Here is a 23,179-nt window from a genome sequence, read left to right on the forward strand (position 1 = left end):
CAATTCCTGCAATGTCCCGTGTAATTTTTACATACTCTCTTTCCTTCTCTTCCCACCTGGAAGCACAAGACCCTTGAAACTGTGGGAGGAATACAGGTTTCTAAATTTTTGACCTGGAGAGGAGCTACAGCAGAACATCTGCTTCAGATTCTGCCCAAGCAAGAAATAAACGTTTGCTATGTATATAAAGGATCTTGATTTTTTACACAGAAACTATTCTCCATAGTCAATCTTTCTCGTTTCAGTAAATGTGTTGTGTAGTGGACATTCTTGCTTGTTTACCCAGCACTCATTCACCAAGGCCTGCTTCTTGGTGCGTGTGTGGCCTGTGCGTGTGTGACACACAAGGCCCTGTACTCAGAAAAGCCCCATGCTTGGTTTAATGCTCTCCTGTCACCATCTTTAATTTTTTTAATGTTTATTTATTTTTGAGAAAGAGAGTGAGTGGGGGGAGGGGCAGGGAGAAGGGGACAGAGGATCCGAAGTGGGCTCTGCACGGACAGCAGCAAGCTCCATGCAGGGCTGGAACTCATGAACTGGGAGATCATGACCTGAGCTGAAGTCAGACACTCAACCGACTGAGCCTCCCAGGTGCCCACCATCTTAAAATTCTCACTGATCTCATTTTTGAAGTTGTGGTCTGTGAATGAAATTGGTAAGACAAAGGAGCGTGCACTTAAGCAGAGGAGATACATGTAATAATGTGTGTGTACTCACTCTTTGCTGCCCCAATTGCATATAGCATTTTAAATATCCCATGAGAACAGAATTTCCATGAGCCCATGATTCATGGAAGTTCAACAGGATTGAAAGTGAGACAAGGTAACCATGTTAAACTGAGTAAGCGGGATCACTGTGAGCCCTGAGATCTTCCTATAAATCAGAACTTGCTTCAGATGCAAAAAGAAGACAGTGGCAGTCTCAGAAACACAAAGAACCAAGGAACCCTGTCATGTTACTTTCCTATTAATTCCCTGTATTAACCAACCACTTATGCTAAAAATGGTGACACTGAAGGAAAGTGAAAGACACTTTTCCCTAGTTCCTTTCACCTCATTCATCATAAGCCAAATGTAGAGAATCTGGTAGAATGTGTGCACATCAAGAAGTGACAGGAACACAGACGGGTTAATTTTGTGCAATGTTTCCACCGTTTTTGTAAGAATAAAATACATCATGCATGTACCAGCTATGAAATGTGAGTTGTATAATTTTGGTGATTCTATGTGAGTTAAATGTTCTTATATCTGCATTTAAAGTTGGCAACGCACAATATAAAGATGAAAGGTGATATTGTAACAATTTACAATTTTATTTTATTTAAAAAAAATTTTTTTTAAACGTTTATTTATTTTTGAGACAGAGAGAGACAGAGCATGAACAGGTGAAGGGCAGAGAGAGAGGGAGACACAGAATCTGAAACAGGCTCCAGGCTCTGACCTGTCAGCACTGAGCCCGACGTGGGGCTCGAACTCACGGCCCGTGAGATCATGACCTGAGCCAAAGTCGGACGCTTAACCGACCAAGCCACCCAGGCGCCCCCGTACAATTTTAGTTGTCCTTTACTTAGGATGACAATGAATATCAAATAAAAACACCATGGCAAATTGAAAGACCATAGAGAAAAGGAAAAGGTTTTATAATTTAGTACTTTCAGTGACACTTTTTTTCCTGCCTTTTGAATAAGGAAGTCCATATTTTCATGAGGGGCACATGGCAAATTATGTATCAGTCTGTGTTTGAATTCACCTCTTAATCTTTCTGAACAGAATCATGATTCAGACATGCAGTCCTCAGTTTCACATGGAGCATGCGTGGCTGTGCAGAAAACCAGCACACTCTTGGCTCCAGGATTTGGCTCTGGTTGGCCTCAGTGAATCATCAGATTACATCCCTTGTTAGCAACCATTCTGTGAATCTTAGGACACTTGCTTACATCCTTAAGATGTAAAAGTCTCTCTTTTTTAATGAAACGTCACCGAGTCAGGATATGATATGTGGAACTGTACCCAGACTCATGTGAGTTCACTCCTTGGTGAGTCATAGAAACTACAGCAGGTGGAGTTGTCACACAGAGTAAACTATATTTGCGGCAAGTAAGGAGATCATGGGAATAACTTCCAAAGCCATGACTCCTGGAACAAGTCTGAATGGGCTCCTTTTATTTAGGGTTAGGATGAATAGTTAGGAAGGGGAGCCTTGTCACCATATGTAGAGGTGGGCGTCCTACACACACCCTAAGGAAACATGCCTATCTATACATACATTGCAGGTTATGACAAGGAGGCTTGTGCTTCTCCTTGGGTGGAGATTTTAGTATAATAATGAGAGAAAGGTAACTGCCAGTGTCTCCAAGGTCCATCTGCGCACCTGTGAGTGGGGGGTTACGTTCCAGTTGGTCTGGGTGGCCTGGGCCAGCGGCACTCTTCTTGCAGGCAGTCATTGTTTGAAGGGTGGCTTTAGTTTCTTTCAGGGATGCTATGCCCTCAGGTCTTTTGCCTGTGTTAAGAGATAAGCTGGAAAGAAGAACTTAAGGAAAAATGTGGAACGAAGGTTGGTGGGTACAAGTGGGTGAGCTGTACAGGTCAGGTCTTGGGTCTAGCTGGTGACCGTCATCCTGAGGATAAAGCTGACACAAGGAGGAGGGCAAAGCTGAAAGACCTGAAGAGAGAAGGAGGCAGAGCGGTCAAGAGCTCAGCTGACCTGGCCTGGGGGTAGGTGTGGGGGAGGAATGAGAGAGAGAGAGAGAGAGAGAGAGAGAGAGAGAAAGAGAGAGAGAGAGAGAGAGAGAGAGAGCGCTTGTTAAAGCACCTGGCTCCAGGTGGGGGCCAGAGTTGTCAGGTGTCAGAATAGCCAATTAAATCAACAAGCCAAAAATGAAAGAGTTAAGCCTTTAATCACCTACCTGGATGGCTAAAACCAGAGAAAGCAGTGACTCCTTCGGCTTCACTCTCCCATGGAACAGAGTCAAGGGTCAGGTGGAGGTCAAGGGTCAGGGGGGTGGTCTCACTGAACAAAAGGCTCTGGCAGTTTTGTGGAACGTGGGCAGAGAGGGAGGGGAAGGGCTGAGTGGGAAAGTACTCCTCCTTCCCCCAGAAGGTGGCATCAGCAGAGGAGACCAAAGAAGACCTCCGCCAAGGCCTCAGATAAAGAGATAGGAGTGGAGGCCCCAGGGCTAGGAATGCACATGTTCGTGGCACGGGAGTCAGAGGGGCCCGAGTCCCTGACTGCAGCGCCCCCTAGAGACTGCAGTGCACTGGCTGCCCACCAAGTCTGCGTGGGGAGGGCAGCCATTCCCTGGGAGACTTGTCAAGTAGAGCTTTTGTGTTTGCCTACAGTTAGGCCTGAAAAGTCACACCTAGATCTCTAACCGGGAGCCAGACAATGAACCCTGAAGCCTGTCCTACCTCTGAACTTACATGAACCCTTATGAGTCTTTTTGTTTCAGCCAAAGCTTTCTTTTACTTTGGTCCAAATCATGTCTTTCCTTTTTTTAAAAAAACAATTTTTATTTATTTATTTATTCATTCATTCATTTATTTATTTTTAAGTGTTTATTTTTGAGAGAGAGAGAGGGAGGGAGGGGCAGACAGAGAGGGAGACAGAGGATCTGTGCTGTCAGCAGAGAGCCTGATGTAGGGCTCAAACTCATGAACCGAGAGATCATGACCTGAGCCAAAGTTGGACACTTAACAGACTGAGCCACCTAGGTGCCCTACTGTTTATTTATTTTGAGAGAGAGAATCCCAAGGAGGCTCCACACTGTCAGTGCAAAGCCTAATGCAGGGCTCCATCCCATGGTTCATGAAATTATGACCTGAGCTGAAATCAAGAGTAGACGCTTAACCGACTGAGCCACCCAGGTGCCCCTGGCCCAAATCATTTCAATTGACATGTTCCACTATGCCTCCAGTGGCTCCAACCAGAAACCTAAGAGTGAACTTTAATTCCTATCTTTCTCACGAAGGCACACATGCAAACCACTGATGAGTCCTGGCCAGTCTACCTCCAAGACCCATTCCCTCTTCTCCATCTCAGCTTTCCCCACCTTAATCCAAGCCATCTCAAGCTCAGCTGGACTACTTCCACAGGCTCCTAAATGTCTCCTGTCCCTGTGGCAATCCATCCTCCACCAAGCAGCAAGAGTGATCATCTTAAAACATTAACTTGAAAATCTTCATGACCCTCAGTGTAGAATCCAATTTGTGTGCCATGGGTTGAGAGACTTTACATGATGGGGCACCTGTCCATCACTCACTCTACCTTCCTTTCATGTCCCATCTTCATCTCTCACTACATTCGAGCCACAGTAGTCTCCCTGCAATCCATTACATACTCCAAGCTCTTTCTACAGACCATTCCTTCTGCCTGGAATGCTGCCCACCCCCTCTGCAATACCCTCCTTTTTGTGCTGTCTCTACAGCTTAAACATCACCTCTTCAGAAATTCTTCTCAGACCACTCGTCTAAGTAGCTTCCTCAACCTGAAATTTTCTCAATCCATTTTTTCTCTCTCCCTTACTATAGTGTAAGTTACAAGAAAGCAGGGATCTTTTCTCTAAGTTATGCATTGAATCCCCAGTGCCTAGAGTGTCCTTGTGTGATGGGCACTCTATAAAGATTTGCTAACTGATGTCTAGGCCAACAAGTAAGTTATCACCACATATATGCCAAGGTTCCCGAGGAGGAGGAGGTGATGGGATGTAAAATCCTATTATGAGTGTGAATCTCTTTATAAACAAAGTATATCTGCTGTTGGAAAAGATGAACTCATTCTAGCTTAGATGGGTTTTTGTTACTCTCATTAAAGAGTCCTGATTAATGCAGAGCTTACTTGCTCTATTTGTCTATCTGTGTAAAATATAGTATATAACCATATATAATGTATATAATACAATGTATAATAATGTAATAAATATACATAATGTAAATACATGTCATATGTAACTATGTATGTTAAGTATAAACATATTGCATGCAAATGTATATACCAAAGAATTCTACACTCTAGAACTTTAGAACCTCTTCCTTTTCTTTCGCCCTCCCCTTCCTGCTCCTCTGTCATGTCTAACCTCCATGCTTTGACAGGTTTGCCCAGAATGGAAGAAGGCAGCTGAAAGGACAGGGACAGGGAATGAAGTTCTCAGACCCAAATGAGAAAACTTAATCCACTGGTAAATAACCTTCTTTTGCATGAGGAACAAATCAGGAAAAAGAAAATTGTTTCAGGATATTTCTTTTTTTCAAATAAATAATTTCTTAATGTTTAAAAATCAGAAATATGATCTCTATAACAGTTCTTAAAAACTATTTTATATTAATTCCTTGTCATGGATGAAGGGATTATTTTTTACTATGATTTCAGAAACTAAGTAACTAACACACTAATTACTATGTTGAGTCTTTGAATAAATGTTATGGTTGAGAAAGCATGCTGGAGGCTGGGGTTTTTTTTGTTTAAATGACCTTGTAAGCATCTTAACTAGGAAAACATGTTTGTCTCATAGCATCTCTTATACTGAATTCTTTAAAAGAAGTTTCTGTTGAGGACCCCTGAGTGGCTCAGTTGGTTAAGCGTCCGACTCTGACTTAGGTCATGATCTCATATTTCATGGGTTCAAGTCCCACAACAAGCTCTGTGCTGATAGCCTGAAGCCTGCTTCGAATTCTCTGTCTCCCTCCCTCTCTCTCTCTCTGCCCCTCCTCCGCTACTCGCACTCTCTCTCTCTCTCCCCCTCAAAAATAAATAAACATTAAAAAAAAAAGTTTTAAAAAGTTTCTGTTGAAGCAACAAACAGATCCAGAGAAATAACTTCTCCAAACACTCACTCTGAAAATAATCAGCTCAGGTTGGCCCCATAGCTGTTCTACAGTCTACATGGGGTTCATAGTGCGGTGAGTCCAGACAGGCCCCCCCAGATAGGCCTGGGTAGTCTTCACTCTTCCCAGAATATACAGGAAACCAAGTCCAAAACATGAAAAGTCTGCTTTATATCCACCAGCAGAGGGTGTACATTCCTTTTTTGCATTTTAAAATTTTATAGCGCACTGCTGACTCATGTTTTTAGTCCAAGGGCAGGACTTAAAAAGTGAGGCTTTTGCTATACACAGGATCATATTTCTAAGGTATTGGCGGAATTACATTATTTACTGGTTAAATGACTCAGATCTCTGAAGAAACCCTTTCCCGCATAACAAAACCTCCCCCATTAAAGGTGGCCTTCTCTAATTGAATAGTCATGGTAGCTCTGTCAAATGGTGACAGCCTTTCACTCTGGACCTCACTTTGATATTGCAGCTCTAGCAAATTACCACAGATTTGGTGGCTTAAACAATACAAATGTACTATCTTAAAGTTCTCTAGGTGAAAAGCCCCACACAGATCGCACTGGACTAAAATCAAGACGTGGACAGAGTTGTCTTCTCTACTGGGGCCTCTAGGGCATTGCTTTTTCTAGATCCCAGAGGCCATCTACATTCTTTGGCTCCTGCTCCCTTTCCTTCATCTTCCAAGCCAGGAGTGGCAAGTCAATTCCTCTTACATCACACCACTCTGACCTTTCTTCATAGTCCCGTCTCCCTGTGACTCACCTCTGCTTCCTCTTCCGTTTTTGTTAAATGTTTATTTATTTATTTATTTTGAGAAGGAAAGAGAGAGAGAGAGAGTAGGGGAGGGGCAGAGAGAGAGTGAGAGAGCAAGAGAGAATCCCAAGCAGGTTTTGTGCTATCAGTGTGTAGCCCAACTCGGGGTTCAACCCCCTGAGCCATGAGATCATGACCTGACTGGAAATCAAGAGTCCAATGCTTAACCAGCTGAGCCACCCAAGCACCCCTCTTCTTTCATTTTTAAGGAACCCTGTGATTACTTTGGGCCCATCCAGATAACCCAGGACAAGCTCCCTATCTTAAAGTCAGCCAATTAGGAACCTTAATTTCAACTGCAACTTTCTTTCTCCTTTTCCATTAAGGTAACATATTTATAGCAACTGCAACTTTCTTTCTCCTTTTCCATTAAGGTAACATATTTATAGATTCCAGGGATTAGGATGGTCATTTCCGGGGCATTATTTTGCTTGTCATGCTCTGTATCCCTGCTCTGTAGCTTTCTCTGTGTCTATCTCCATTCTCACTTCCGTTTCCAGGAATCAGTAACTACACATTTTTTTTTTTCAGTGTGTGAAAATTGCTGGTTTTAGAAATGTGAAATTGTGGAGTTTTAGTTCCTTTGTTCATTGTGTTTAGGATCACTGGATTTAAAAATAGACTTAGTTAAGGGTAAAATAATATAATGTCTGGGATTTGCTTTAAAATAATTGACCGGGGAAAAATTGCAAGGCAAATAGATAAAATAAGACTAACAACAGGGTGGTAATTGTTGAATTGGATGATGACTAGATGGAGTTTAATTATATTCTTTTGTATGTATTTTCAAATGTTCATAATAAAAAGTTTCTAAAAAATTGAGACCTTCTTACTGAGAATTCAACTGACTTCCCCCCCTTGTTTCTTTAATATTTGAAAAAGAATTTGGTAAGAATAGTCAAAACTGCATACTAAACATGTCATTTTAAATGTACCAGTTTGACGGAACCCTCTTGCACTGTTTGTGGGAATACAAACTGGTACAGCCACTCTGGGAAACAGTGTGGAGGTTCCTCAAAAAATTGAAAATAGACCTACCCTATGACCCAGCAATAGCACTGCTAGGAATTTACCCAAGGGATACAGGAGTGCTGATGCATGGGGCACTTGTACCCCAATGTTTATAGCAGCACTCTCAACAATAGCCAAATTATGGAAAGAGCCTAAATGTCCAACAACTGATGAATGGATAAAGAAATTGTGATTTATATACACAAGGGAGTACTACGTGGCAATGAGAAAGAATGAAATATGGCCCTTTGTAGCAACGTGGATGGAACTGGAGAGTGTTATGCTAAGTGAAATAAACCATACAGAGAAAGACAGATATCACATGTTTTCACTCTTATGTGGATCCTGAGAAACTTAACAAAAACCCATGGGGGAGGGGAAGAAAAAAAAAGAGGTTAGAGTGGGAGAGAGCCAAAGCATAAGAGACTCTTAAAAACTGAGAACAAACTGAGGGCTGATAGGTGGTGGGAAGGAGGGGAGGGTGGGTGATGGGTATTGAGGAGGGCACCTGTTGGGATGAGCACTGGGTGTTGTATGGAAACCAATTTGACAATAAATTTCATATATTGAAAAAAAATAAATGTACCAGTTTGAAATGCAGTTGACTCTAAAAAAATTACTGAGATATAGTTTCAATGAAATGATGTTGATTTTTGTAAAATTAAACTTTTATTTTGAAGAAACTGTAGCGTCACATCTAATTGTAAGAAAAGAGATCTGATTTTCCCTTTACCTAGTTTCCCACAATGGTAACATCTTAACAAAACTATAGCATCTTATCACAACCAGGATACTGACATGACACGGTCAGGACACACTGCATTTTCATCACCACGAAGATCCTTCACGTTGCCCTTTTGTAACCAGCATGTTCTGCTTGGGTGTCAAATATTTACAATATCTTCCAAATGAAGACCTTTCCGTGACTTCTACACCCCTTCCTTTCAGCTTTGCTTAGAAACTTTACAGCAATATCTTAAAGTAACCCAAACCTATTTTTCAGAGCTGTCAAACGTACCGCATGACATAATCCTAAAATTGTACTTGACTGAACGTTAGGTACCATAGATGATCTAGCAGAATATAACCTCAAAGAAGGGATTGTGAGCAATGCACAGGATAGAAAAGAGGCGTCTTGGAATTACAGAGTCCAAGCCGCATGATGGGGAGGCAAGGCAGTCGGTGTCAGCCACTTTGATGGCCGGAAGATACTACCATTGACAGCTTCTCCTCCTTCCTGGAGGTTGAAGGGCTCATTGAAAAGCCTATATTTTCTAGCCCTCTCACAGCTACATGTGAGAGATGTGGCAACTATTCTTTTTTAAAATTTTTTAAATTTAATTTTAATTCCAGTGTAGCTAACACACAGTGCTGTATGAGTTTCAGGTGTACAATATGGTGTCTCAACAATTCCATATATTAGTCAGTGCTCCTTATGACAAGTGCTCTCTTTAATCCTCTTCACTTATCTCACCCATCCCCCAAACTCCCCTCCCCTCTGGTAATTATCTGTTTGTTCTCTATGGTTAAGAGTCTGGTTTTTTGGCTTCTCTCTTTTTCTTCCCTTTGTTGGCTGTTTTGTTTCTTAAATTCCACATATGAGTGAGATCATATGGTATTTGTCTTTCTCTGACTGGCTTATTTCACTTAGCTTAATATTCTCTAGATCCTAAAATTATGTTCGCCTTTCTAGCTATTATGTCTCTCTTGCTATTTGAATGTAAACTTCTTAAAATGATGCACACTCATTTCCGAGTCTTCATGAATGCACCCCTCAACCCCAATGCACTTCATTCTTTTCCTACTACTCAGTGGAAACTGCTCTAACCAAAGCCATCATTAACTTTCCAATCACCAAATAATGCGCACCTTCTTCTCTGCCTATATTACAGGAACACTCCATGATATCTGACCCTATGTACCATTCTCTCCTTTGAGTTTTCCCCTCTCCTGACTTCTTTACTTCTCTTATCCTCTAGTATCTCATTCTCAGTCTCCCTTTGTGACTTATCTTTTTCTTTTCTTTTTTTTTTTTAATTTAAATCCAAGTTAGTTAACATATAGTATAATATTGCTTTCAGGAATAGAATTTAGTGACTCATCACTTACATATAACACCCAGGGCACATCCCAACAGGTGCCCTGCTTAATGCCCATCACCCATTTAGCCCATCCCCCCACCCAACACCCCTTCCAGCAACCCTCAGTTTGTTCTCTATATTTAAGAGTCTCTTATGGTTTGTGGCAACTATCTTTGGGCAAGGAGATGTAAGCACAGGGTAGCCTAGGACCTCTGGGAAGTTCTCAAAAAAAAAAAAAAAAGTGGCGGGCATTTCTTCATGCCTTCCTGTTTGTTCCTTCCTACGGCCAGCAATTGATCATTTGGGCAGAGAAGCAAAATAGAAGATGCCATGGTCTCTGAAGGCCTTGGAGCCGCCAAACCAACACTGGAGGGCCTATTTCTAGACTTCTTTTACTGACAGAGTGATAAACCTCGATCTTGTTTAAGCCTCAATATTGGGCTTTTTTCTCTTTTATGCAGACAGGAGTCCAAACTGACATAGGCAGTCTTCTTATCTAGAGGCTGAGGAAGTTCTCAGTTAAGGCTTGAGACTGCTCTTTTGATTTGGAAAAAGAATGTTTTTCAATAGGCCTTTGATCATACAAAATCAAAGGCCTTCCCATTAGAGGATTAGAAGAATTAGAAACCACTGAAAGGTAAACAGCTCTGCAGAACGATGCAGAATTGTATCTTCCCTTGAGCAGAGTTGAGGCTCTGCAGAAAAGAGGGCTATGATGGTAGAGAAAGGAAGAGGAGCAGACAGGAAAGTTACCCTCTTTTTAGAAGGAAAAAAAAAAGGGGGTATAGTAGAAGGCCTGCACCCTGGGTAGAGTTTAAGGTCAGGGATTCCCACATGTATCATCTATTCTCTCAAAGATGCCCCTGCCACTAGGGGCCTAAGGAGGGTGACAGCCAATGTAGCAGCCTTCTGCAGAGATGGACCTAGATGCATACCGATGCATTAATTTTAAAGTTGATTTTTTTTTTCTTTTCTGCTCTGTAATGTCCTTGCTAATGTCCAAGCAAGTGAACATCTGTTTTGTTTTGTTTCGTTTTCACTTCTCAGCATCCATTTCCCTCTGGTGGCATGAAGGTATTTTCCTTCAGAAGCTACTCCTCCCCTACTCTCATCCCTGTGTTTGGGTGGGTTTGATTCCTCACCCCCACCCCCTTCATTCTGGCCCCTAGTCTCTGAGAGCATTTGTCACAGTGATTATTTAAGGGATACTCTAGGAACCCAAGCCAAGTCCCAAGACCCAATGCTGGGATGTTGGCTAATGGGAAAGAAATACCTTCTTTCTGCTCAACTTGCTCAAGTGCCAGCACATAAGCACGGACATTCTGTGTCCTACATAATGCATGGAGAGAAAAGCAGCCTGAAAAAAAATTATAAGAGACCAAGAGATGATTGGCAGGAATTGAGCAATTGTCCAAAGCAAGAGGGCTACCTTGAAGGTGGAAATGGGACTTTAGACCCTGCTACTTTGGCCCTGAACAAAACGATCTCCGAAATCTGATGAACTTGAGAACACTCCAGTTACAATAATTAAATCAATATACCATGAATGAAATATGATATCTTCAGAAAACTGCTGACAGGTCCAAGTGGGAAGAGCTGAATCAGACAGTTGACTAATATTATTCACATCTCTAAAAAAAAAACCAAAAAACAAAACAATGAGTCAACAAGGCATAGAGGGGAAAGCCTGAGAGAGATCTGAAATGCTGAATCTAGCACTGCCTCTCCAAATCCCAGAGACTACAAACACACTGAGTAACTAACTTGACTACCTGCTTGTTAGCACTTCCATACATCGGCTCTGATAGGACCTTTAACCTTTAAATATCACTCAACTTAAGCTTCATGTCAACTCAACACTCTTTAAGCAACATTAAGATGACAATTTCACATCTGATGTAGCTTCCCATCAGTATAATTAAGGCTGATGTAGGGCCCTGCAAAGGAGATGGGCAGAGCCCAGATCAAAACCATTTGAGAGACGAGAAAGCCAAATTGTAGCTGGGAGGCCAAGTCCAAATATCAGGCCTGGACGGTCCTAAACAGAATCAGAATTTGGGGAAACGGTGTGGAATTGGAAGGGGGATTTGGGTGAGGGGGTTTCTCTAACTTTCTGGGTTACAGGCAGTAAGAAAAAATCAAGTTGGAAAAGAACAAAGAGATTTTGGTAATTGTTCTAATCAGCCTGGGAGGGTCTACATCTAGCCTTTGTTGGCTAGGGCTCTGAGGAGTGCAGCAGGTTTAAGAGCATGAGCCAGGTGGACAGGAACAGGGCCCTATTCTTGGTTCTAGTCCTCTGCATGATAGAAGGCTCCTTGCCCACTAGGGGCCAAACCTATATTTTCATTAATGTTAGAAATACTATTAGAGGACTATTAAAGGACTACTATTTTCTAACTAGGAGTTAGAAAAACTCCTTTGTTCTAAAGCTTTTCCTTTCTAAAATTGCAAATGTCCATGAAGAGAGTTAATACATCAAACTTCACCACTCATGTTGATATTCTTTTTTTTTTTTTAATTTTTAGCATTTATTTATTTTTGAGAGAAAGAGACAGAGTGTGAGTAGGAGAGGGGCAGAGAGAGAGGGAGACACAGAAGCAGGCTCCAGGCTCTGAGCTGTCAGCACAGAGCCTGATGCAGGTCTCAAACTCACAAGTGGTGAGATCATGACCCAAGCTGAAGTTGGATGCCCAGCCTACTGAGCCACCCAGGAGCCCCACTCATGTTGATATTCTTACTGAGAAATTTCTTAAAAAAAATTTTTTTTAAACATTTACTTACTTTTGAGAGACAGAGAGACAGAGCATGAGTGAGGGAGGAGCAGAGAGAGAGGGGAGACCCAGAATCTGAAGCAGGCTTCAGGCTCTGAACTGTTAGCACAAAGCTGATGCAGGGCTTGAACTCACGAACCATGAGATAATGACCTGGGCTGAAGTTGGACATTTAACCGACTGACCCACCCAGGCGCCCAAAGAGAAATTTTTTTGTTTAAGCAAAAATTAAGTGCCCTCTGGGGCACCTGGGTGGCTCAGTCAGTTAAACACCCCACTCTTGATTTCAGCTCAGGTCATGACCTCATGGTTGGTGGGTTTGAGCCCGACATCACTGTCCCTGTGATTCTCTCTCTTCCTCTCTCTCTGTCCCTCACCTCTGCCTCTCTCTCTCTGTCTCTCTCTCTCTCTTTCTCTTAAAATAAATAAACTTGAAAAAAAAATTAAGTGCCCTCTATTTTACTACTTAAAAAGCTTCATTGTTTTTACTAGTAAATGATTTTCTAAGAGTTAATTTTCCTAACTTTGAAAACGAAAAATTCATGCAGATCAATGAAGGACCCATGCTGGAAATAAATAATGTATGTAATATTTATGCTTAAAAAGCCTAAGCCATGATATTATTAATATGCAAAAATGGATTGTTAATTTCCATACATTTGCCCGTATACATATCATTGTTTTCATGACAACAGGGTATGTGAACCATGTATCTACAGTTCCCAAAACCATGTAAATCTTAAAGATTCTCTACTGATCAAATAATGATCAACAGGCAGATTGCCAGGTTTCAAAAGCACTGCTGGTTTGGCTTTGATTCAGCACTTACATTAATGTCTGTTTATTTAATTTCCTACGGAAGAGAATCTGCATTGCTAAACTTGGAATATATAGTATGCATCCCTAATTTGGGTAAAACACCCATTCTGCCAGAGCTCCATAGTTAGAAAACAACCATAAAAGCTGTACAAAAACATATGTTAGTTTTCACAAATTGAAAGCTTTATTTGCAAAGCACCAGCCCACTCTACACAGGTGCTCTGCCTGTCATGAATTATCGCTTAAGCTTATGTTCTTGGTCTTATTTACCTCCTCTCTCTTCCCTTCTTCCAGCTAACTCCATCGCCCTTCTCTGAGCAAGTTAACAACCTCTGCGTGCCCTTCCACACCTTCTATCTACTCTTTTAATTAGACAAACTCACATACGTGGGGATTTCCTCCTCACCATTTTACAAAATAAAAGGATTGTTATAAAAATTCTCTGGATTGCCTTTCTTAGTAAAATACATAGTGGAAATCTCTGCAAGTCATTTGATGGAGAGCTCACTCATTCTTTTAGCTATATAATAGTGCTTAATATTCTATGCTGCGAATAGAATATTCTATGCTTAATATTCTATGATGTGAATATACCACCATTTAGCCAGTTATTTCCTTTGTGATGTTATACACTTTGTTTCCAATTTTTTGTCCCTACAAAAAGTGCTGCAATAAAATAATATACTTAATATACGTAATAATAATACTTGTGTATTAGTGCCTTTATTTCTAAGGACCAGCAGGAAGGAGATTACTGAGGCAAAGGTATGCATATTTTTTATTTTAATAGGCACTGCCAGATTGCTTTGCCAATGGCCCATATTGAATTCACAGTTCCAAATGTAGTGTATGAGCGAGCCCTCTCCTGCACTCACCGCTGTTGCTACTAGCCATAGGAATTCTGTTCTTTTCAATTATTGCATCTTGGTAAAAAGCGACTGTTGTTTTTTAAATATTCATCTTTGTTAATTTTAGTTTGCATGCACACTCAAGAAGCTCTGGATCAGGGCCAGATTCCTAACACCTCACAGTAAATAGGTGTGCTGCCCCCTTGCCCCGTTCTGGGTTCTAGCTGTTTCTCTCACTGATGGGAACTCCTGTGATGTCCTAGTCTCCCTAGATGCACACAGATCTTTCTTTCACTCTAACAAATGAACAGTATCTAAGCTGGGTAAAGATCCCTGGGTAGGGTTTTTTTGTTGTTTTGTTTGTTTGGTTTTCCCTTGGTAGTCTGTGGATTTCGTTTCATTCTCTCAAGCTTCAGGTTTGTTTTTGTTTTTTTTTTTTTTAAGATTCATTTATTTTTGAGAGAGAGAATGCAAGCAGAGAGGGTCAGAAAGAAAGGGGACGTAGGATCTGAAGCAGGCTCCTCGCTGACAGCAGCAAGCCTAATGTGGGGCTTGAACTCCTGAACCATGAGTTCATGACCTGAACCAAAGTTGGACGCTTCAACCGCTCAACCCACTGAGCCACCCAGGTGCCCCTGACTTTGGGTTTTTAATGCAAAATCTCATGCTAGGCTGATATTTTTCCTTTTTAAGTAAATTTTTCTTTCTATCCAACAGATTCTAAAATTAGTACTTTGAAAAAATACAATAAAATCAGTACTTTCACTTTTGGAGTTCAGGAATTTTCCCAGAACATACTTGTGTGTAAGTGGGTATATCTGTTGTTGTTGTTGTTGTTGTTGTTGTTGTTGTTGCTGCTGTTGTTATTGTTGTTGTTAATCAGTCTGACTGGAATTCAGGAAAGCCTTTCAATCTTTAAATTCAAATTGTTCTTTAGCTCTAAGAGATTTTCTTCCTTTTTTAATTCAGTTATTGCCTCTCCTCCATTCATTCTTTTTTCTCCTTCTGGTAATCTTATTAGTTACATGTTATATCTCCCATACCGGCCCTTCATGTCTTCATTTTTTCACCATTTCTATTGCTTTTTTTCCCCCCACTGTATTTTGAAATCTTTCTTCCATTTCCAGACCACTAACTCAGGTTTCATCATTACCATCTTTTCTTTTATTATTATTATTATTATTATTATTATTATTATTATTATTATTTTAGATAGGCTTCACACCCAGCACAGAGCCCAAGGTGGGCTTGAACTCACCACCCTGAGATCAAGACCTGAGCTGAGATTAAGAGTTAGACATCGAACTGACCAAACCATCCAGGTCCCCCCTACCATCTTTTCCTTCTTTTTCTTCTTTTTTTATGGGGTGCCTGGGTGGCTCAGTCGGTTAAATGTCCGACTTCAGCTCAGGTCATCATCTCACAGGTTCGTGAGTTTGAGCCCCACATTGGGCTCTGTGCCGACAGCTCAGAGCCTGGAGCCTGCTTCAGATTCTGTGTCTCCCCCTCTTTGTGCCCCTCCCTGCTCATGCACTCTCTCGCTCTCGCTCTTTCTCTCTCTCAAAAATAAATTATTTACATTTATCTATTAAACTGTGAAAGAAGAAAATTATGCTTAATGTTTTCAGACATTTTCTTTCACACTATAACTGAATGTTGTTAAAGTCTCTTTTTTGGTTGTGGCTCGGGCTGTCATCTTTCTCCTGCAGCAGTTTGCATTTTGCAAGGGGTCATCTGGTGCATTCGTTATCTACTGCTGAGAAACAAATCACCTCAAAACTTTGTGTCTGCAAATAATAACAAGCATGGATCATTTCTGGAGAATTCAAATGGAATGAAAGGGCACCCAAGAAAAGTAAAAGTCTCTTTTATGCCCCAGAGATCCAGTTCCGTCTACCCATCCACCTGCGTATATATATATATATATACATGTACATACATATATAAAGAGATATTTTTGCCTTTTCATTTTGATAATTTCAGACTTACAGAAAAATTACAAAAACAGTACCAAAAACACATACCCTTCACCTGAATTTCTCAAGTATTAGCATTTTGCCACATTTGGTTTATTATTCCTTCTCTCTCATATATATATATAATTTTCTCTATATATACATATAGTCTCTCTCTCATACACACACACACACACACACACACACACACACACACACACACATATATACATATATACTTTTTTCCTGAACAATGTGAGATTGAATTGCAAATATGATGCCCCTTTACCACTAAATACATCAGTGTGTATTTCCTGAAAATAACATTTTCCTTTATAAATATAGTACAATTAGGGATGCCTAGGTGGTTCAGTCAGTTAAGTGTCCCACTTCAGCTCAGGTCATGATCTCTCAGCCCAGTCTGTGGGTTTGAGTCCCGCATCTGGCTCTGTGCTGACAACTCACAGCCTGGAGTCTACTTTGGATTCTGTGTCTCCCTCTCTCTCTGCCTCTCCCCTGCTCACGCTCTGTCTCTCTCTCTCTCTCTCAAAAATAAATAAACATTAATTTTTTAAAATATAAACATAGTATAATTATAAAAATCAAGAGATTAATATCAATTTAATATTATTACCTAATCTATAGACCTTATTCGAATTTTACTAATTATCCCACTAATGCCTTTTGTAGCAGAAGAAAAAGAATTTTTTTCTGTTCCAGAATCCAATCCAAGATCACACACTGCATTTAGTTGTCATGCCTCTTTAGTCTCCTTTAATTTGAAGGAGTTCCTCAGTCTTTCTTTTTCTATAGGTAACATTTTTATAAAATCATAAATAGAATAATTCTCTTTACGTTCATGTCCCTTGTGTTTTTTCCTTAATAATCTAATTTTCCATTTCAGTACATACGTAATAATCTCATTCATTTCACTGACTGCACAGTATACTATATCACTCAGGATGATCTAGATTATGTCATGATAACAAACAACATCAGAATCCCAAAGTGGCTTAATGCTGCAGACATTTCTTTCTTTTTTTTTTTTTTTAATTTTTTTTTTTTACGTTTATTTATTTTTGAGACAGAGAGAGACAGAGCATGAAGGGGGGAGGGGCAGAGAGAGAAGGAGACACAGAATCGGAAGCAGGCTCCAGGCTCCGAGCCATCCGCCCAGAGCCTGACGCGGGGCTCGAACTCACGGACCGCGAGATCGTGACCTGAGCTGAAGTCGGACGCTTAACCGACTCCGCCACCCAGGCGCCCCTGCAGACATTTATTTCTTGCATGTGACATCTGCTGTCCTCCCTGTGAAGGCTCCGTGCTCTGGCTGCTTCTGTCTCATGACAGAAGCCTCCCAGTGTGTGTCTCTGTAATTACTGCACCAGAAGAGCATGGAGAACCTCACATAGACTCTTAAAATCCTTTTCGAATTTCAGAGAACAAAGCAAAACACATCAGCATGCCCACCCTCGAAGGGCAGAAATGTATTCCTTCTATACTCACAAGGAAAAGGAATAGGGGCACCAGGGTGGCTCAGTCCATTAAGCGTCTTATTACAACTTCCATATCACAGAGATAGTGATACTCTTGACACTTCAGTGCCTCCAAAATTACTTTCTGACTTTTGGGGAGGAAATTCAATTTTAAGATTTTAATGGGAAGGGCACCTTGGTGTCTCAGTTGGTTAAGCGACCAACTCTTGATCTTGGCTCAGGTCATGATCTCACAGTTCATGAGTTCAAGCCCCACATAGGACTCCATGCTGTCAGTGCGTAGAGCCTGCTTTGGATTCTCTCTCTCTCCCTCTCTCTCTCTGCCCCTCCTTCACTCATACATGCTCTCATTCTCTCTCAAAATAAATAAAGAAAATTAAAAAAAATAGACATGTCTTAAAAAAAGAAGGAGAAAGAATCAATGAATACTGGCATGAACTGCTTTACGAAAATGAAATTCTAGGTAATTAAGTGAGCTACAGTTACTATATTAACATGAGAGAAATTACAAGTACATGTTGTGAAGAGGGATTTATATTTATATTTATATTTATATTTATATTTATATTTATATATACAATTTTTTTAAGGAAGCTCTCTGCCCAACATGGGGCTTGAAGTCACAATCTCAAGATCAAGAGTCACACACTGTACCAACTGAGCCAGCCAGGCACCCCTAACAATGGTATTATTTATGGATACATAGTAGTATGATAAAAAATATGAAAAGAGGCAGAGGAATGATACAAACCAACATTTATAGAATGATTGTCCAAGAAAGGGGGAATCAGTATGTATCAGTATCATTGAATGGACATACCATAATTTATTTAAGTAGTCCCTTATTTATGGACATGTAGATTGCTTCTGGGTTTTTTTTTTTGTTTGTTTTCAAAAACCTTTATACATTTATTTTTGCACACTTGTATAAGTATATCCACAGTATAAATTCTAAGAAATGGAATTGCAAAAGCAAAGGGAATGTGCATTTAAAGTTTAGGCTGCCATTTTGAGCTTTGTGCAAGATGAGTGAACAGAGGGAGCCAGGCAACAGAGACAGAGACAGAAAAACAAAAGAAAGAGAGGGGAGAGACAGAGAAAGATTTCAAGACTGACTTTCAACTTACAAGCCCTTTGAATCCTGATTGTTCATGTCTATTAAACTTCAGTATGTGTTCAATAAGCTCTTGTTTTTACATTTGCTTTTGGGTTTCTGCTACTTGCCATACGTTGCACCACACTTGGAGGGGACAGAAAGAAGGATGGCATGATCATTCTTCTCATTTCAGTTTTCAACCCAGTAAAGAGTCAGAGCATGGAAAGAGCTGAACGCTCAGTTATCCAACCAAATGTTCCCCACTGGACCAATGTTTTCTAAGCTGAGCTGCTTCTAAATCTAGTGTCAATGGTTGATGGAAGTGAATCTTACTTAGATCTGGAAGAAGAGCACAGCTGAAGTATTGCCTTTAAATTCATATCAGGATAAGTTCTTCTCATTTTTGAGACCCCCCCACCCCAAGTTCCACTTCATGAAGCATCACCAGTTACTACCAGAGCTCATCCTGATCCTCAACTTTTCTAAATCCTTATAACACAAGACATACAATCAGCCCACCTTTGGTTTTATACTGTTCTCTATTTGTCTAATTGTTGGAATTAGTTTTTAAGTCCTTTGAGTGTGAGAAAATATTTTATATTTATTTTGAATTTCCTAAGAAACTTGCAGATAAAACACTCAATGAAGGTGCAACTTGGATTTCTTCTACCCAAGTTACACAAGCCTGACTTAAGTTGGGTATATTTATAAACCATAAAAAAATGAAGAACAACTCAGCTAAAACCAGCATGTGGTTCCTATCTGCCACATTTCCCAAGGAATTTAGATTATTGCCTTGGTGATATAACTGTAGCAATTCTGAAAATGGACAGCAGACACCTATGTGTACCATTCTAATGACAACAGACCTTTTTCTCAGACTTGTATAAACTTAAGTGAGCCTTCCCATACTTTATATGCATATTTATAGACTATAATACTATCAGTAATCACTCTGTAGGTTTATTTATTTTAAAGTATTGCAAGCCTCTTTCCCCCTTTCTTGGACAATAATTCTATAAATGTTGGTGTGTATCATTCCTCTGCCCCTTTTCATATTTTTATCATACTATGATGTATCTATAAATAATACCATTGTTAGGGGTGCCTGGCTGGCTCAGTTGGTACAGCATGTGACTCTTGATGTTGGACTTCAAGCCCCACGTTGGGCAGAGAGCTTACTTAAAAAAATTATATGTATATGCATATACATATATATACACATATATGTATATGTATATATATATATACATATATATATATTCCCTCTTCACAACATATACTTGTAATTTATCTCATGTTAATATAGTAATGGTAGCTCACTTAATTACCTACAATTTCATTTTCATAAACCATTTTCCTGTTGATGCACATTTAAGTTACTTCCAGTTTTTCCTAGTTTCAAAAAAATACTGTAAGAAATGTTCTTGTACATATCTACTTAATCTACACACATTAGAGTTTCTCTGTGGTATACACCTAACAAGTAGAATTGCTGGATACACAGATCATCAATTTTGATAATCCCTTCATTTGATAAATAGCTTATTTGATAAATAGCTCTCTAAAATGGTTGTAACATTTCATCTCCCACCAGCAACACATGATAGTGCCATTTCCCCCACATCCTCCCTTGATTTGCATTATTTTGGTCTGTCACAATGCGCAGACTCCAATAAATCAAGCCCTGCCCTGACAACTGTATGGCTTTTGGGGATCAATACCTTATGATCCACCAGGGGGGAAGCTCTCATTCCTTTGTTCTATATCAATTCAAGCAAGCTTATGAATTTTATTTCTTTTGGCCAGCTTGACCTATTAGTTAAAGGGGTGTTAAGATCTTCCCTCTTGAATCTGTTTGGTTAAACATCCTTCTATGGTTCTTGATTGCTCTATCTTCTGGCAAATTATTCTTTTTCATTAAAGAGTTTTACTTGTCACCCCAAATGATGCTTTTAATCTTAAATTTCATTTGTTTGCTATTAATTCCACTAAATACTATTATTCTTCTGCATGGTTTTCTTTTGCATTTTTATTTGATTGTTACATTTTTCCTTTATTTTCATATTTGTGGATGGTTTTAAGTGTGTTTCACATGTATGTATGTATGTATGTATGTATGTATGTATGTATGTATTTGGCAATCTCTACACCCAACGTGGGGCTCAAACTCACAGCCCCAAGATCAAGAGTCATATGTTATATGCTTTACCAGCTGAGCCAGTCAAGCACACTTTAAGTTTGTTTCTTGAACTAGATATAGCTTTGCTGTTTGTTTGCTTGCTTGCTTATTAATCACTTGGGATGATCTTTTAGTAAATGAGTTCTATCCAATGAACTCATACAATGATCTTGGTGTATTTGGAATTATTCTACCATCTAATTTGGGTCTTCTCTTTACTATCCTTTTTCTTTTTTTCTTTTTATTCCTTTTGTCTCTTCTTTGGGACTGGCAGAGTTTTCTATATTCTTTTTCCTCCTTTGTTGTCTTCAAAGTTATACATTGTATTTCTGTTTTTTAACATACACGTTTAGCTCTACATTTTTCCTATAAAGTCTTAAGGTATTCAATGCTTTTTTCTTTCTCCTACATAAGACACAAAGTTAAGTGTTTTAACAACCTGCTAAGCACCCCCATATTGCTTTTTAACCCTCAAATTATTTTTTTAGTAATCATATTTACCTAAATTATCGATATCTGTGCTCACAATTTTTTCTTGCATTTAATTTCTTCCCTCTAAGTTAACTATTCTTCCTATTGAAGTATATCTTTGAATAAGTCTATGGTTAGTAATTTCTTATTTTTGTATATTTATTTTGCATATTTTGTCTTTCTAAATGTGTATTTTCATCAATCATTTATGCTACCTTTCCTATACAGTGTAAGCTAATAAGTTGAGGAGAAGCTTTCCCTTATGAAAGTATTTCACCAGCAAAATAAAAAAAGTAAAAATTAGGGGAGCCTGGGTGGCTCAGTAGGCTAAGCGTCCAGCTTCGGCTTGTGTCATGATCTCACAGCTCACAAGTCTGAGCCCCGTTTTGGGCTCTGTGCTGACACCTCGGAGCCTGGAGCCTGCTTTGGATTCTGTGTCTCCCTCTCTCTCTGCCCCTCCCTGCTCACACTCTGTCTCTCTCTCACATATAAATACACATTTAAAAAAAAGTAGTAAATTTAAATTTGAATATCACCATTTTGCACTTTACAATGAATTAATGGATTACTGGCTGCCTGCATCACACAGAAAGATAATCACCTATTGCAGGTCTCCTACATGCCACCTACAAAGAGGTTGGACCCCAAATTATACCTGAATCTGATCAAGTCTATAATCCCATTACCAGTTTATAGAAAATACAGAAGAGCTGGGTAAATTACATGGGAATGTGATCGGCAAAATCCAGATGTGGGAAACTCTACAAGACAAATCAAACAACCCAGTTTCTTCCAGAATTAAGCTATAAAGGGAAAGGGGGGGCAGCAGGGGAATTGAGGGGCACTTGGAGTATTGGAAGAAACTTGAAAGATGTATACTTCTTAAAAAGCAAGTTAAACTATAGGACTTAGAGATACGTCTTGGGTGGACAGACTCTAAAGGAAAGAAGAAAATGATGACCATAAGAGTGAAGATATGCTTACTTTTAGGTGAAAGGGAAAGGGTCGGGACTGGGACAGGGTAAATGAAGACCTCTGGGGCAGCTGGAGACCAACCCACTTGGGATATAGCACAGAACAAGACCAAGTCCCCAGCCCTTGGGGAGTTTGCATCATATTGGGAGAGATAAACAATAAACGCATACTACAATGACAGTTAGTGATAAGTGCTACAAAATATATATGGTTGATCCTGAACCTTTAAATAAGTTACAATTGAGTTTTACTCCTAACATACAATATATAGAAAATGTATAGAAAATTTGATAAAGTCAACAAGTAACACATTTTTTAAAAATGTGGCCAATTAAGAGAATAAAATAAAGAGAAAATGAAGGAAATGAGAGAATAAGAAAAGGAATCACAAAAAGCAAGGCCAAAGATGATACACAGGAAGATAGATACCCACAAAGGCATAAAGGAACATGCATATCCCAGGGCCAGAATTTTATGGAGTAAAGCCCTTTATTACTGCTACAAATCCATGATTCTGTGTAGAGATAAGGGTATATTCTCTTGGGGGTTCCCTTTCAGGTGACAGTAAGTCAAGATCTGGAGACCCCAGGTTTGCCCTAAAGTTTGGTTCCTATTTGGACCCTGGGCTGAAGTGACTGTTTATGACATTTCTTTTTTTTTTTTTTCAACGTTTTTTATTTATTTTTGGGACAGAGAGAGACAGAGCATGAACGGGGGAGGGGCAGAGAGAGAGGGAGACACAGAATCGGAAACAGGCTCCAGGCTCCGAGCCATCAGCCCAGAGCCCGACACGGGGCTCGAACTCACGGACCGCGAGATCGTGACCTGGCTGA

This window comes from Neofelis nebulosa, chromosome 1 (genome assembly GCF_028018385.1).
Source record: "Neofelis nebulosa isolate mNeoNeb1 chromosome 1, mNeoNeb1.pri, whole genome shotgun sequence".
In the NCBI taxonomy this organism is placed as follows: Eukaryota; Metazoa; Chordata; class Mammalia; order Carnivora; family Felidae; genus Neofelis; species Neofelis nebulosa.